This window comes from Scylla paramamosain, chromosome 22, assembly GCF_035594125.1.
Source record: "Scylla paramamosain isolate STU-SP2022 chromosome 22, ASM3559412v1, whole genome shotgun sequence".
Classification (NCBI taxonomy): Eukaryota; Metazoa; Arthropoda; class Malacostraca; order Decapoda; family Portunidae; genus Scylla; species Scylla paramamosain.
The window spans coordinates 6,817,501-6,830,355 of record NC_087172.1 but is presented as its reverse complement, the minus strand read 5'-3'; the positions used below and the strand labels follow the sequence as shown (position 1 = coordinate 6,830,355).

At 37.8% G+C, this 12,855-nt stretch overlaps 1 long non-coding RNA gene across 2 annotated transcripts; it reads right to left on the bottom strand.

The window, feature by feature from the left end:
* Positions 1-535: 535 nt before the first annotated feature.
* LOC135111500 (uncharacterized) lies at positions 536-3,668 on the bottom strand. Of its 2 annotated transcripts, XR_010273752.1 has the most exons (4): positions 3,632-3,668; positions 3,327-3,382; positions 1,796-2,186; positions 536-1,408 (listed from the first exon to the last, which is right to left on the bottom strand). It is a non-coding gene; the product is annotated as an uncharacterized LOC135111500 (long non-coding RNA). The 2 variants fall into 2 exon arrangements; XR_010273753.1 differs by lacking the exon at positions 3,327-3,382 and having other exon boundaries at positions 539-1,408; positions 3,632-3,657.
* Positions 3,669-12,855: the final 9,187 nt, after the last annotated feature.

The window sequence follows — 12,855 nt, the reverse complement described above, 5'->3', positions numbered from 1 at the left end:
GCAATTGTTTTTATTTGCTCTTAAAAATAAGTAAAAACACAAATTTATTTTCTACACACAACTCTTTCCATTAATTCGAACCTCGAATTAACAAACACTTGACAAGTGAAGAAAACAAATAAATATGTATTGATCTGCTTATTTATTCCACTTGAAAGGCAATAAAAAGTAATAAATAGATAAATAAAATAACACTAACTCATCCTTTCAACCCACCAAGTAAATATATATCGACCAATTTACTTCTTACTTATTCCTCTTGAAACGAACGAGTATTAAGAAAAGAAGAAAAGCAAAACACGAACACATCATTTCAGCCCACCAGTCTTTCCACCAACTCGCACACTCAACCAACAAACACGTGGACAAATGAAGAAAGCAAGGAAATATATATCAATCCATTTTCTTATATATGTTCCTCTTAAAATGTATATATATAAAAAAGCACTAACTTATCTATCCTCTTTCAGCCCACCAAGTAAATATGTCTCAATCTATTCACTTCGCATTTATTCTTCCAAAATGTATTAAAAAAAATGAACTCGTCCTCTTGAAAGATATTAAAAGAAAAGAAAAGAAAAGACTTTTCTTTCAATAATTTCATCATTTAATTAACGAACACGTACAGCGGACAGAAGAAGAAGCAAACGAGCAAACCTTCACTGCTTCATTCACCGCAGCACTTATCGCCGCGTCAGGAGCAATAAATAATTCAGGATGTGGTGGTGGCGGCCTTTTTCCCCTCGAGGTGTGTGGAGCGTCGCGCGGAGCATGTCGGACCACGCTCCAGCGATCACGGGAGGCAAGCAGGGGTGGAGGCAGGAGTGAAAAGAAGGGTTGGTGGAGCAGGGGTGGTGTCGTTCCTCCCTGCCTGGCAAAATGGCAATTAGTATTCACCATGTCCCCCGCCGCCTGCCACCCATCAACGCGAGACAGACACGGCCACGGAAACTGTCAAATTACCCATTCCCCACTGCCCTCTCACCACCCTCTCTTGGATGCTGCCAGCCAGTCAGCAGCCACCGTCAACCAATCACCAGCCAGTGGGTAGCTATGCCCTTCCTCTTACTCCCAGCTGGGGGAGCAAGCTTCGCCAAATTATATTAAATATAGAATAAGATAATGATACTCTTTTTAGAATTTCCTTGGTGTTGAGTATTCTCTCTCTCTCTCTCTCTCTCTCTCTCTCTCTCTCTCTCTCTCTCTCTTCTTTCATATCCTGCATTCATTATCTCTTTCTCTATGTTCATTATCATTATCATCTTTACTTCTTTTTCTTCTTTTATTTGCTCTTGTTCCTCCTCTCCTTATTCTGGTCTGAAGTCACGTGACCTGCATTCCCTTCCACTGTGTCTAGTGTTACCTTCATCTCAAGTCCTCCAGTCTTCTGAGAATCTTGTGTCAGGTTCTGTAAGAAGACTATCAGTGGATCAGAGCTTTTTATTTTATTATTATTTTTTATGTAAAAGGGTTTCAGACCAAGGGCTACAGAAAGGCAGAAAAAAAAAAATGAAAAAGGTCCCGCTGAAGGTGCAAGTCCCCAAAGAGTAGAGCCAAAAGGGTTATCCAAAATTAGAAAGGCGTTTTGAAATTGGAGACGCGAAGCACTCAAGGTAAAAGTGCAGCAGGTAACCTCGTGACCTCAAATTTAGCTGACGTTACATTTTCATAAAGTGACTGAACACTACATTAATGTTACGATTTCTCGACGGCGAAGGAAAAGGTGGGAAAGCAAATACACGATAATAATTTTTTTCTTTGAGTTAGTGACCTTACCTGATAATCCTTAACTTACTGAGTGGGGAGGAGGGCAGGTCACGCTCAGAGGTCATCCATGAGTGCTGTTGGGTTCCCAGTGTTCTTGTTATCTTTTTCCTTGTTATCTTTTCGCCGTTTCCGCCAAGAGTGAGGGGTTGGCGCCATGTACGAGTCTCCTCCAGTTTGTCCCTTGCATCTTCTGTGACTCCTATCCTTTGCTGTTCTACCACAATTCCATCCCTCCATCTCACTCTCCGTCTTCCTCTGGGTCTTCTTCGTTCAGCTGATTTTCTCCAGGCTCTTTTAATTGTTTTTTTAGTCTTTTCTTCTTACTACGTGGCCAAGCCATCTCACTTTTTTTTTTATCTTATCACTTCCGCCACGCATTGCACTTTGCTCTTCTCACTTCTTCATTTCGTAGATGCTCTCTGTTGTGCAAAGAAGTGATGCATTCATAAGTAAACTGGCCAATTTTTGTGAATCTGTTATAGATAGATAGATATATTTATTTATATTTATTTATTTGAGCGGCTAACAGAGTTGACTCTCTCTCTCTCTCTCTCTCTCTCTCTCTCTCTCTCTCTCTCTCTCTCTCTCTCTCTCTCTCTCTCTCTCTCTCTCTCTCTCTCTCTCTCCCGCAGTTTTTCTCCTCGGTCAGTCTTCTAATCATGAACTATAGTCTCTCTCTCACTCTCTCTCTCTCTCTCCCGCAGTTTTTCTCCTCGGTCAGTCTTCTAATCATGAACTATAGTCTCTCTCTCTCTCTCTCTCTCTCTCTCTCTCTCTCTCTCTCTCTCTCTCTCTCTCTCTCTCTCTCTCTCTCTCTCTCTCTCTCTCTCTCTCTCTCTCTCTCTCTCTCTCTCTCTCTCTCTCTCTCTCTCTCTCGCAGTTTTTCTCCTCGGTCAGTCTTCTAATCATGAACTATAGGATATTGAGTCTTAAAGTGAAATTAGGTTAGGTTAGGGTAAATTGGGATAGGCTAGATTACGTGAGGTGAGGTTAGGTTAAGATGATAGAGAGGAAATTGTTTGGATACGCTAAGTGTACAGTATTGCATCCTATTTCATCCTACATTGACTTCTTGTCCTTTTCTCGTTTTCTTTTTCTGGTTTTCATTTTTGTCATCAGTAATATATCGTGAGGTTTTCGGGAATTTCACTTCAGTGTTAATGATTTCATTTTGTATCAATACTAAACATATAGATTTATTCCTTCACACACACACACACACACACACACACACACACACACACACATACACACACACACACTTTTTAGATTCATTTATGTATCATTAGTAATATACTAATAATAATAATGATGATAAGTAATTGCGTGGAGAAAAATTATATATATATATATATATATATATATATATATATATATATATATATATATATATATATATATATATATATATATATATATATATATATATATATATATATATATATATATATATATATATATATATATATATATATATATATATATAGTAGCACAGGTTCCATATATAGTAGTATAGTAGAACATGTTCCGAGTTATAGATGAGATAATGAAGGATTCACCAGACTTCCTTCTTCATTTACTAGAACGTTTCATCTTCACAGAAGGCATCATCAGGCTAAAAAAATAAAATAAATAAATAAACAAATTAATAAATTAATTAATCAAAAAATAAATATAGGTGCAACGATAGAAAAATCACAAAATATCACACTAGGGACACACACACACAAAAAAAGGGGACAGGCAGGTAAGCATTAACAAAAAATAATGTGACCTAATAATCTGTCAGCTACAGCTTATACATGACAAAAGAAAAAAAAAAGAAAAAATCAAGCAATATAAAGGTATAAAGCTCTGGACAAACCTTGTGTGGTCTCGCGTGTGTTGTGGTGAGGACTGACGCAGGGCGGCGGTGTGAGAACTAGAATAGTTGCGAGAGCGGGTGCCCAAAGCTTCGAGCAAAGTTTATAAAAGATATAATTGTGATGATAACAGTTGGTTATTTGATTCAGTTTTCAGATGTTTAAGGCAAATAGCCAAACTTTTAATATATTAGTGTCTGTATGTGTGTCAGCTTTATGTAATATATTAAAATCCTCCTCCAAAGACGGATGATGAGGTGTGTGTGAATGTGTTCTTATTGCTGGAAAAGTGGAGAGAGCTGACTGTTTCTGTGTACGTATTGAAGGACCTTTATGTTCGCTGATTCTTTGTGTTGGATTCCTCTTGGTGTCTCGCAACTCGAATAAGTAAATTCATAAATGAAGTTAGAGATAAGTCCAATAGGAACACTGTCTTTGAATTAAGAAAAAACAAAGGAGGCAATAGTAAACGCGTTGGTAAAAATAGATATGAACTTAGTGTGAGGATATTGTGTTTTAAGTATGGTAGTGAGTCTCTTTCTGATAGTGTAGCTAAGATGGCCATAGTAAGGTAATTTTATGTAGTTCTTGCGTGTCATCTGTGTGTCACTAGCATGATCAAAAGCAAACCAGATAGAAGATAAAGCATTGCATCGATATAAGAGGGTATTTATAGCATTACCCTTAGACAGTCGAGGGATGAAAAATAATTAATCCCCAAACCTGTGAAAGATGGTTTGCGGTAAACTGCAACATGTAGTTGGTTGTTATTACGAGTCACAATTACAGCCAGAAACGGGATAGAACCAGTGTCTTCCGCGTCACACGTGAATTCAATATTAGGGTGTTTGGAGTTCAGGTAACTTAGAAATTTAGGGATGTGTTGAGAGTGTGTAAATAAAACTGTCATTAACATATCTTCTGTAAAATAGGTTTAAATTCACTAGGACATTCGTTCAACCACTTGCTATAATGATTACATAAAAAAGAATTAGCAAGAGTGGGCCAAGGCCTGATGGGAATCCGGACAATTTGGCCACGGACGATTTGGCCACGGGATGTCACCCTAGGACGTTTTGGCCACGGTGGGTAGGACATTTTGGCCACGGGAGAAAATACTAGGAATCTATTGCACTTAGTAGCTTGCTTATTAAGTAAAGGAAAAAATCTTTAGTCTGTTTTATTATCCAAAAAAGTTCTCTAATCTGTTCTGTTAGGTTAGGTTAGGTTTAGGTTAGGTTAGGTTAGGTTAGGTTAGGTTAGGTTAGGTAATAAATACGAATATTAATAATAATTGTGAAAATATGTAAATAATACAAAATATAATATATATTACAGTAAATATGTTTCATGGCCAAAACGTCCACCTTGGGAAGTTCCCGTGGCCAAAACGTCCTACGGTGACATCCCGTGGCCAAATTGTCCGTGGGCAAATCATCCGTGGCCAAATCGTCCTACACCCGGCCTGATGGTGCCTTCCCTAAAGGTGAAACGTTCCTGTAAATTAAAAAGGAAGCCTGGTGTATCCCTTCTTACCTCATCTATCTATCTATCAATCAGTCTATCTATCTATCTATCTATCTATCTATCTATCTATCTATCTATCTACCTACCTATGTATCTATCTGTGTATCTATGTATCTATTTATATCTATCTATCTATCCATCCATATATATATATATATATATATATATATATATATATATATATATATATATATATATATATATATATATATATATATATATATATATATATATATATATATATATATATATATATACTAAAACTTCTATACTAATAATACTACATTAGTAATAATAATAATACTCTTCCTAACTAAAGATACTCAATTATACAATGCATGAATTGTAGAGAGAGAGAGAGAGAGAGGGAGAGAGAGAGAGTTTTCAGCACTCGAATGACCTGATACATCTCTATTAAAGGAATTAAAGTCACAGGAAAGACAATGAACAGAAAATGTAACGTGGGAAAAAAAGAAAGAAAAAGAAAATGTATTAGGAAAACTTTAAGTGAAATGAATCTAGTTATTTCCAGTGTGGTCTTTAACTTTTTTTTTCATGGCTTATTTTTTCTTTATATTTTTAGTGTTTTAGAATGAAAGTTTTCCTTTTTATTTTTTTATCTTATTTATCTATTTATTTATTTTTTTTTGTCTGTCTTTCTATTTCTCTTTCTTTCCAATAAGCTAATTGTTCTCCCCCAAGCATCTCTCTCTCTCTCTCTCTCTCTCTCTCTCTCTCTCTCTCTCTCTCTCTCTCTCTCTCTCTCTCTCTCTCTCTCTCTCTCTCTCTCCCTTCCCCCCTCTCCGTCCCTCCCTCTCTTTACCTCTCTCTCCCTCTCATTCACCAACACTCCCTGCATTCACTTACAATTATCAACGCCTTACACACACACACACACACACACACATCGGAAAGTGATCTACGGGAAGAAAATTTCCATAACGCAAGTCACAGCCGGAGTCTCTGGGGGAGGTAAGGCAGGGAAACACGTGATGGAGAGAGAGAGAGAGAGAGAGAGAGAGAGAGAGAGAGAGAGAGAGAGAGAGAGAGAGAGAGAGAGAGAGATGTTGGAACAGTGTGGGCGAAAGATGAAAGGAAGGGAAGGTGGTGATAAAGAGATATAAATGTAGGTGACTAAATAGTGTGAGTGAATGAGGAAACAGAGGAAGGAAAGGTAGAAGGAAAAGGGGGAGAAGAATAAAAAGAAGAAGGATGTTATAATGAGAAGGAAAACAGGTAGAAGGAAAAGAGAGAGAGAAAAAAAGAAGATGATGTTAATTAGAAGGATGTTAATTAGAAGGATGTTAATTAAAATGAGAAGGAAAAGAAAAACACGAAAGAAGGGAAAAAAAGGGGGAGAAAAATAAGGAAAAAGGATGTTAAGATAAGAAGAAACATAAGATAAAAGCCACAAAGTAATAAAGGAAAAGGAAAAGAAAATACGTTATGAAAAAAAACAGTAAAAATCAAATGAAAAAGAAACATATATATATATATATGTATATATAAAAAAATAAATAATTATGATTTCCTTTTCATAAACTACCGCAGGAAAAGTAATGTGTGTATATGAATAAGAAAAGAAAAAAGAAAAAAAGAATAAAAAAAAAAGTGACACTGTAGGCTTTTAAAAAGTGACACTGTAGGCACTATTATGCTTTAGTATGTATGTGTGTGTGTGTGTGTGTGTGTGTGTGTGTGTGTGTGTGAATGAAAGGACGATAAGGAATAAAAGAAGTGAAATCAATGAAGTAATGGATGGAAACAATACTAAAGGAAATAGGGAACAGAAATAAAGAAAATAAAAGAGCTTAGGTTTCTGTATACAAGTGAAAATAATGAAAAAAAGGGAGAAAGGAAGCGAAAAAAAAAAAACTAAAACTGTGATCTGTGTGTCTGACTGAAGAGTGGAAAAAAATAAAGGAAGGAAAGAATTGAAAAAAAAGTCGACGTTTTGTTATATGCTATGCGTGGAAATAAAACAGAAAAAGAAAAGAAAGAGGGAAGTCTAAATTTCGTTATATAAGGATATAAAAGAAAGAAAAGGAAAAAGAAACAAAGAAAGAAGTCGAAGTTTCTTAATATGCTGCGTGTGTGTGCGATTGAAAATAACACTGGGAGAAATAAATAAAGAAAAGAAAGAAAGAAGTCGAGGTTTAATAATATAATGCATGTATACGAATGAAAAAATAACACTGGGAGAAACAGAGAAAGAAACGAAAGACAAAAAGGGGAGTAAAGAAAGAAATGAAGAAGCTGTGCGGAACAGAAGAAGAAAAGAGAGAAAGAAAGATCACAGATTTAAAGAAAAAGAAAAGAAAGAGATAAAGAAGTCGAAGTTTCTTAATATACTACGTGTGTGCGAATGAAAAAATAAATAACACTGAGAGAGAGAGAGAGAGAGAGAGAGAGAGAGAGAGAGAGAGAGAGAGAGAGAGAGAGAGAGAGAGAGAGAGAGAGAGACAGACCACGAGGAAAAAAAAAAAAAAACACCAGCAGAATCGTGTCCCAATACATCGTGGCGCGGCTCAGCGTGAAATAGCTGCGAGGTGACGTACAGACTCAGAAATAGAGTGGTGCATCATAGCGCAGAGCAGTGACGGGGTCGACCTGCCGCGGGAAGCACTGACGACAGGTAATGTGAGACGGTGAGGCAGGTGAGGCGGAAGACTGCGCCAAGAGGGAGGGGTATGGGGGGCGGGGAAAGGAACCGGATGAGGGTGCCTACGTGAATAGCGATATAAGGGATAATGATGCTTACTGGGTGACTGGACGGCGCGCAGACAGCCAGACAGTGCGGGACAGGACGCGGCATGGTGTGGGGGGTGAGGGAGTCGGGGGAAAGAGAGAAGAGGAAAAAAGAAAGGAAATAACAACAGGATTGGCGCCCATTTTTTTTTTTTTCTTTCTTTCTTAGCTGCATTTATTATTTATTCATTTATTCATTTATTTATTTTATTTTTTATAGACAATACGACATCGTTTTCCAGGTAATAAGGGATTGTTTTTATTTAATTATTTTTTTTTGAGAGAAAAGAAAAAAAAGAGGTAAAATAACAGAATTACCCTCTGTTTCTACTTGCTATATATATATTTTCTTTTTTTAATGAGAGATGTAATTAATTGTTTCAGGTAACACATTTATTTTTTTTTTAGATGATAAGGGATTGTTTAGATTTTACTATCTGAATGAGGAAAAAGTAAAGAAAAGAAAGTAAAATAATGGGATTGGCGTCCGTTTCTGCTTTCTGTTTTTCGTTTTATATGCAATTATTATTTTTCATGTAATAAGGCTTCGTCTTTATTTTATTCTTCGGAGAGAGAGAAAAAAAAAGAAAGTAAAAGAACAGGATTGGCAACGTTTTTGTTTAACATCTTTTTTATGCTGAGCTGTAATTATTATTATTATTATTATTTTATTTTATTTATTTATTTTTTTTTTGCGCGTCGTTATTCAGGTAATAAGACATCGTTGTGATTTTATCCTTTGAAGAGAGAACAATAAAATAAAACGAAGGTAGAGCAAGAGGGATTAGCGACCGTTTCTGCTTAACCTCTTCTTTTCAGTTACAATTATTATTTCTTCATGTGATAAGGCATCGTTCTTTATTGTGTTATTTTGAGAGAGAGAGAGAGGAGAGAGAGAGAGAGAGAGAGAGAGAGAGAGAGAGAGAGAGAGAGAGAGAGAGAGAGAGAGAGAGAGAGAGAGAAAGGAAAAGTAAAATAACAGGATTACCACCTGCTTCTACCTCGCCTTTTTTTTCAGGATTTTTTTCCTTTTTTTTTTTCAATACAGGATCGTTTTCTTGTAATAATAGATCGTTTTGATTTTATTCGTCTGAGACAGAAAAAGAGAGAGAGAAAAAAAAAAAAAACAGGAGTGGCATTCGTTTCTACATAGTCCGTTTATTCATACTTTCTGTTAGCTACAATATTTTTTTTTTCTGTAATAAGGCATTGCTTTGATTTCATTCTTGGTATTGTGAGGAGGATTTAAAGTTTAGGATGGTATTTTTTTTTTTACTTTTTCAGGTACTTAAAGTTATCCCTTCTCATTTAGTCACTACAGTTATATAGCCCACTTAAGCCTTTCACAGCTATTTGGCAATCAGACATCTTTTCTTGTTCTGCACTCACCGCCGAACGTTGTATTGACTAGAAATTGCAAAATGTATTTTTTTGTATCCTCTTCTTTCTCGTCCTTGCTTATAAAGATTCCATACATTGCTTTTAGTGACGTGAATTGTTGATTATCACAGTGGAAGTGTTAATGTTTACTGACATCTGGTAACATTATGGAGTACTGAATGGATTAAGGGGACTTTATTAATACTAGTTCTTGGTCAGCCTCATTAACACCTTAGAGCAGGGATTGCCAACCTTTTTGTTCCTCTGTACCCCTTGGACATTTTTATAGGTTCCCTTGTACCCATAAATAAATTAAAGCTAAAAAGATGAATTGTAATATTATGATATTGTACTGTACTCAAAAGTACTCGTAAAATGGTCGAGTACGTTGAGTCCAGGTAACATACCAGTACGTGATATTGTGCACTTAGGTATGAGTACATGTACTATCTTGGACCCAAGCCTGGTATTGATATGACATTAAAAATATAATTTAATATTAATATCAGACATTCTTGTCTTTTCATTTATTATTCTTGTATGTATAGTAAAATTTTTATGTAACACTTGCAACAGAACTATGGCAACAGTGGTGGTGGTGAATAACATCATCACACCTTCACTGGTGTGTCAGTAGGAATGAGTGACTCAGGTCAGTACTGCTCACCAAACTCGAGTTGGTATACACGTCCCACACCTGATCCTTTCAGGCCCTGTACAGATTGTGGCCACGGGAAGGTCCATAATAGTGTAAACCAAATGGTATTCATCCTTTCTCTTGATATAATTTAGATAAAAGTTTTGCTTACTTAAATGGGGGAAAAAGGAAAAAAAAAGACATTGTGCAATTTGACTGTCAATTGCAACACCATGTATTGCACAGGGGTGGTTATTCTCTGAGACCCAATGTACCCCTTGAAAAGTGCAAATGTACCACTGGGGATAAATGTACTACAGGTTTGGAACCCCTGCCTTAGAGGATAAGACATAATTGATCTCTAAGGAACAGCGATGTACATTCCTAGTTATGGTTTGTGTGACGCAGGAATGATGGAGTGAATGTTGAGTAGAGGATGTGAAAGCGAGGAAATGTTATGTTATATTAGGTTAAGGTCTGATAAGGTTACGTTAGATTAGGTTAAGTAAGGCTATGTTATGGTCTATTAGGGTCACGTTAGGTTAGCCAGGGTTAGTTAGGTTAGGTTAGGTAAGATTATGTAATGTCATGTTAGGCTAGGTTAGGTCACGTTATGTTAGGTTAGGTTAGGTTAGGTTAGGTAAGGCAAGGTTATGTAATGCTATGTTAGGCTAGATTGGGTCACGTTGTATCAGCCAGGGTTAGGTTACGTTAGGTTATTTAATACTATGTTATGTTAGTCACGTTATGTTAGATAAGGTTAAGTCAGATGAAACACAGTATTAGCACAACATTCTAAACTAAATACATAAGACCACACAAAATTCGAGCTTTCTACATTATGACCTTGTTCAGTACTTCGTTCTCATCAGAGCTACAATTCAGAGGCAACACAAACCATTAGTCAGGGTCTCACAATGCTTCTTTTTTCATTAACGTTGCGCAGGAGGGTTTTTCCAGTAACCTCCACTAGAACCTGTTGAAAGTAGCTGAGGTAAGGACGCAGAGAGAGAGAGAGAGAGAGAGAGAGAGAGAGAGAGAGAGAGAGAGAGAGAGAGAGAGAGAGAGAGAGAGAGAGAGAGAGAGAGATTGTTTGTTTTGTTGATAATTTTTTTTCGTATAATTCCTCAGTTTTGAACGGCATGCGGGAAGAAGAATGACAGGATGAACAGGAGGGAAGAGGAGACAGAGTGGACGGAAGAGGAGAGATAGGGAGGAGAGAAGAGAAGGGAAGGAGGGACAAGAAGGAAAGGAGAGGATGGATAGGATGGAAAGGAGAGGAGGGATACGAGAGAATGAGGGGCAGGGATAGGAGAGGAGGGAAGGAGAGACAGAAGGTGCAAACATCGATGTAATGAGAAACAAGAGGCGGGGAACCAATGAAGCGAAAGAGAACTGGCGAAGACACAGCGTCCGGTTGTTCCGTGTTTGTGTTGAGTGCTGAGCGGGTTTTGTTATCTATCTGTCTATCTATCTATCTATCTATCTATCTATCTATCTATCTATCTATCTATCTGTCAGTCTGTCTATCTTACTTTTTTGGCAACTCAGAGGTCTCTCTCTCTCTCTCTCTCTCTCTCTCTCTCTCTCTCTCTCTCTCTCTCTCTCTCTCTCTCTCTCTCTCTCCTCTTCTCTCTCTCTCTCTCTCTCTCTCTTCTCTCTCTCTCTCTCTCTCTCTCTCTCTCTCTCTCTCTCTCTCTCTCTCTCTCTCTCTCTCTTCTCTCTCTCTCTCTCTCTCTCTCTCTCTCTCTCTCTCTCTTTCTCTCTCTCTGCCCATCGCGCTGAATCGATTGAAACGCGCCAAATAAAGGTTCACATTCTTTAATTAAAGTTTCATTGTTCTTGTTTCGACTTCACTTTTTAGCATCCTCTCGTGGAAGTTACAAGAATGCTTTCATGATTACAGTGAAAGGTTTAATGATGGTTCAGTGTCATTGACTGGAAAAAAAAAAAAAAAAACATTGTGAATCTGGTTACTTATCTCCGTGGTCTTTGAAAATAGCCGAAATAATCTGTCTTTAACACTTGTGCTGCTGCTATGGTCGTCCTTTCTTAGCATTCCTAGCACTGTAAAAACTGTTTGCATGGAGACACAGGAGAGAAAACTAGGAGAAACGGAAGATAATTTTGTCTTATTAAGCTACAAAAATATTCATGAGAGCCTGGCACACAAATACTGCCTACAAGGTTACAAACATTAAAAGAAAATCTGTCTAGCGTGAAAGGGTTAAGAAAATTAAACAAGATACGGAGTGTGTTGGTGGCACATTGCAAGGAGGGGAGGGCGAGGCGCTAAGTGACTGCACGGTAGCGGGGAAGCAGTGAACAGGACCATGGCATAGGAAACGCTGCTTTTTTTTTTTATTTCAAACCGCTGGTCAGGGTTGGCTCGAAGGCAAGGCAAGGCTCTGGTGGGCGAAGTATATGCACACTACCACGTATCCCTTGTTCCCCGCGGCGTGTGTCAGGCGGCAACAGTAAATGACTTGCAATGCGCTGTTCGTGGGTCCCCCGCGATTGGAGACCCAAAAAATACGCTAAACTCAGTGGATGTAATTTTCAGCTTTTTCGAATTCTTTGTTACAGACGCAGCGAACTCCATAAATTGCTTGCTGCACTTCAATTTAGAAATGTTACTCTTCTACTGTCTACTGCACTGTTATTCTGCTCTGGTACACATTACAGTTTAGGGATCATGCAGCAGTACAGGTGTGTGTGTGGGGGGAGGTGTGGACGGAGGGAAGGCCTCATGCTGGCAGAGTGTTCAGGATGCGCGGCCCGAGGTGTGCAGGTGAGGCCAGGTGGCGGTGGACAGGTAAGGTGCGCGTGTCACCAATCAATCCTGCGCCTTTCATTAGCCACACTAGCGACAGTAATGGCGAGTGTCAGGTGTTTCTTTATGGAAATTAATTGTAACTTCCACATAATCCAAGT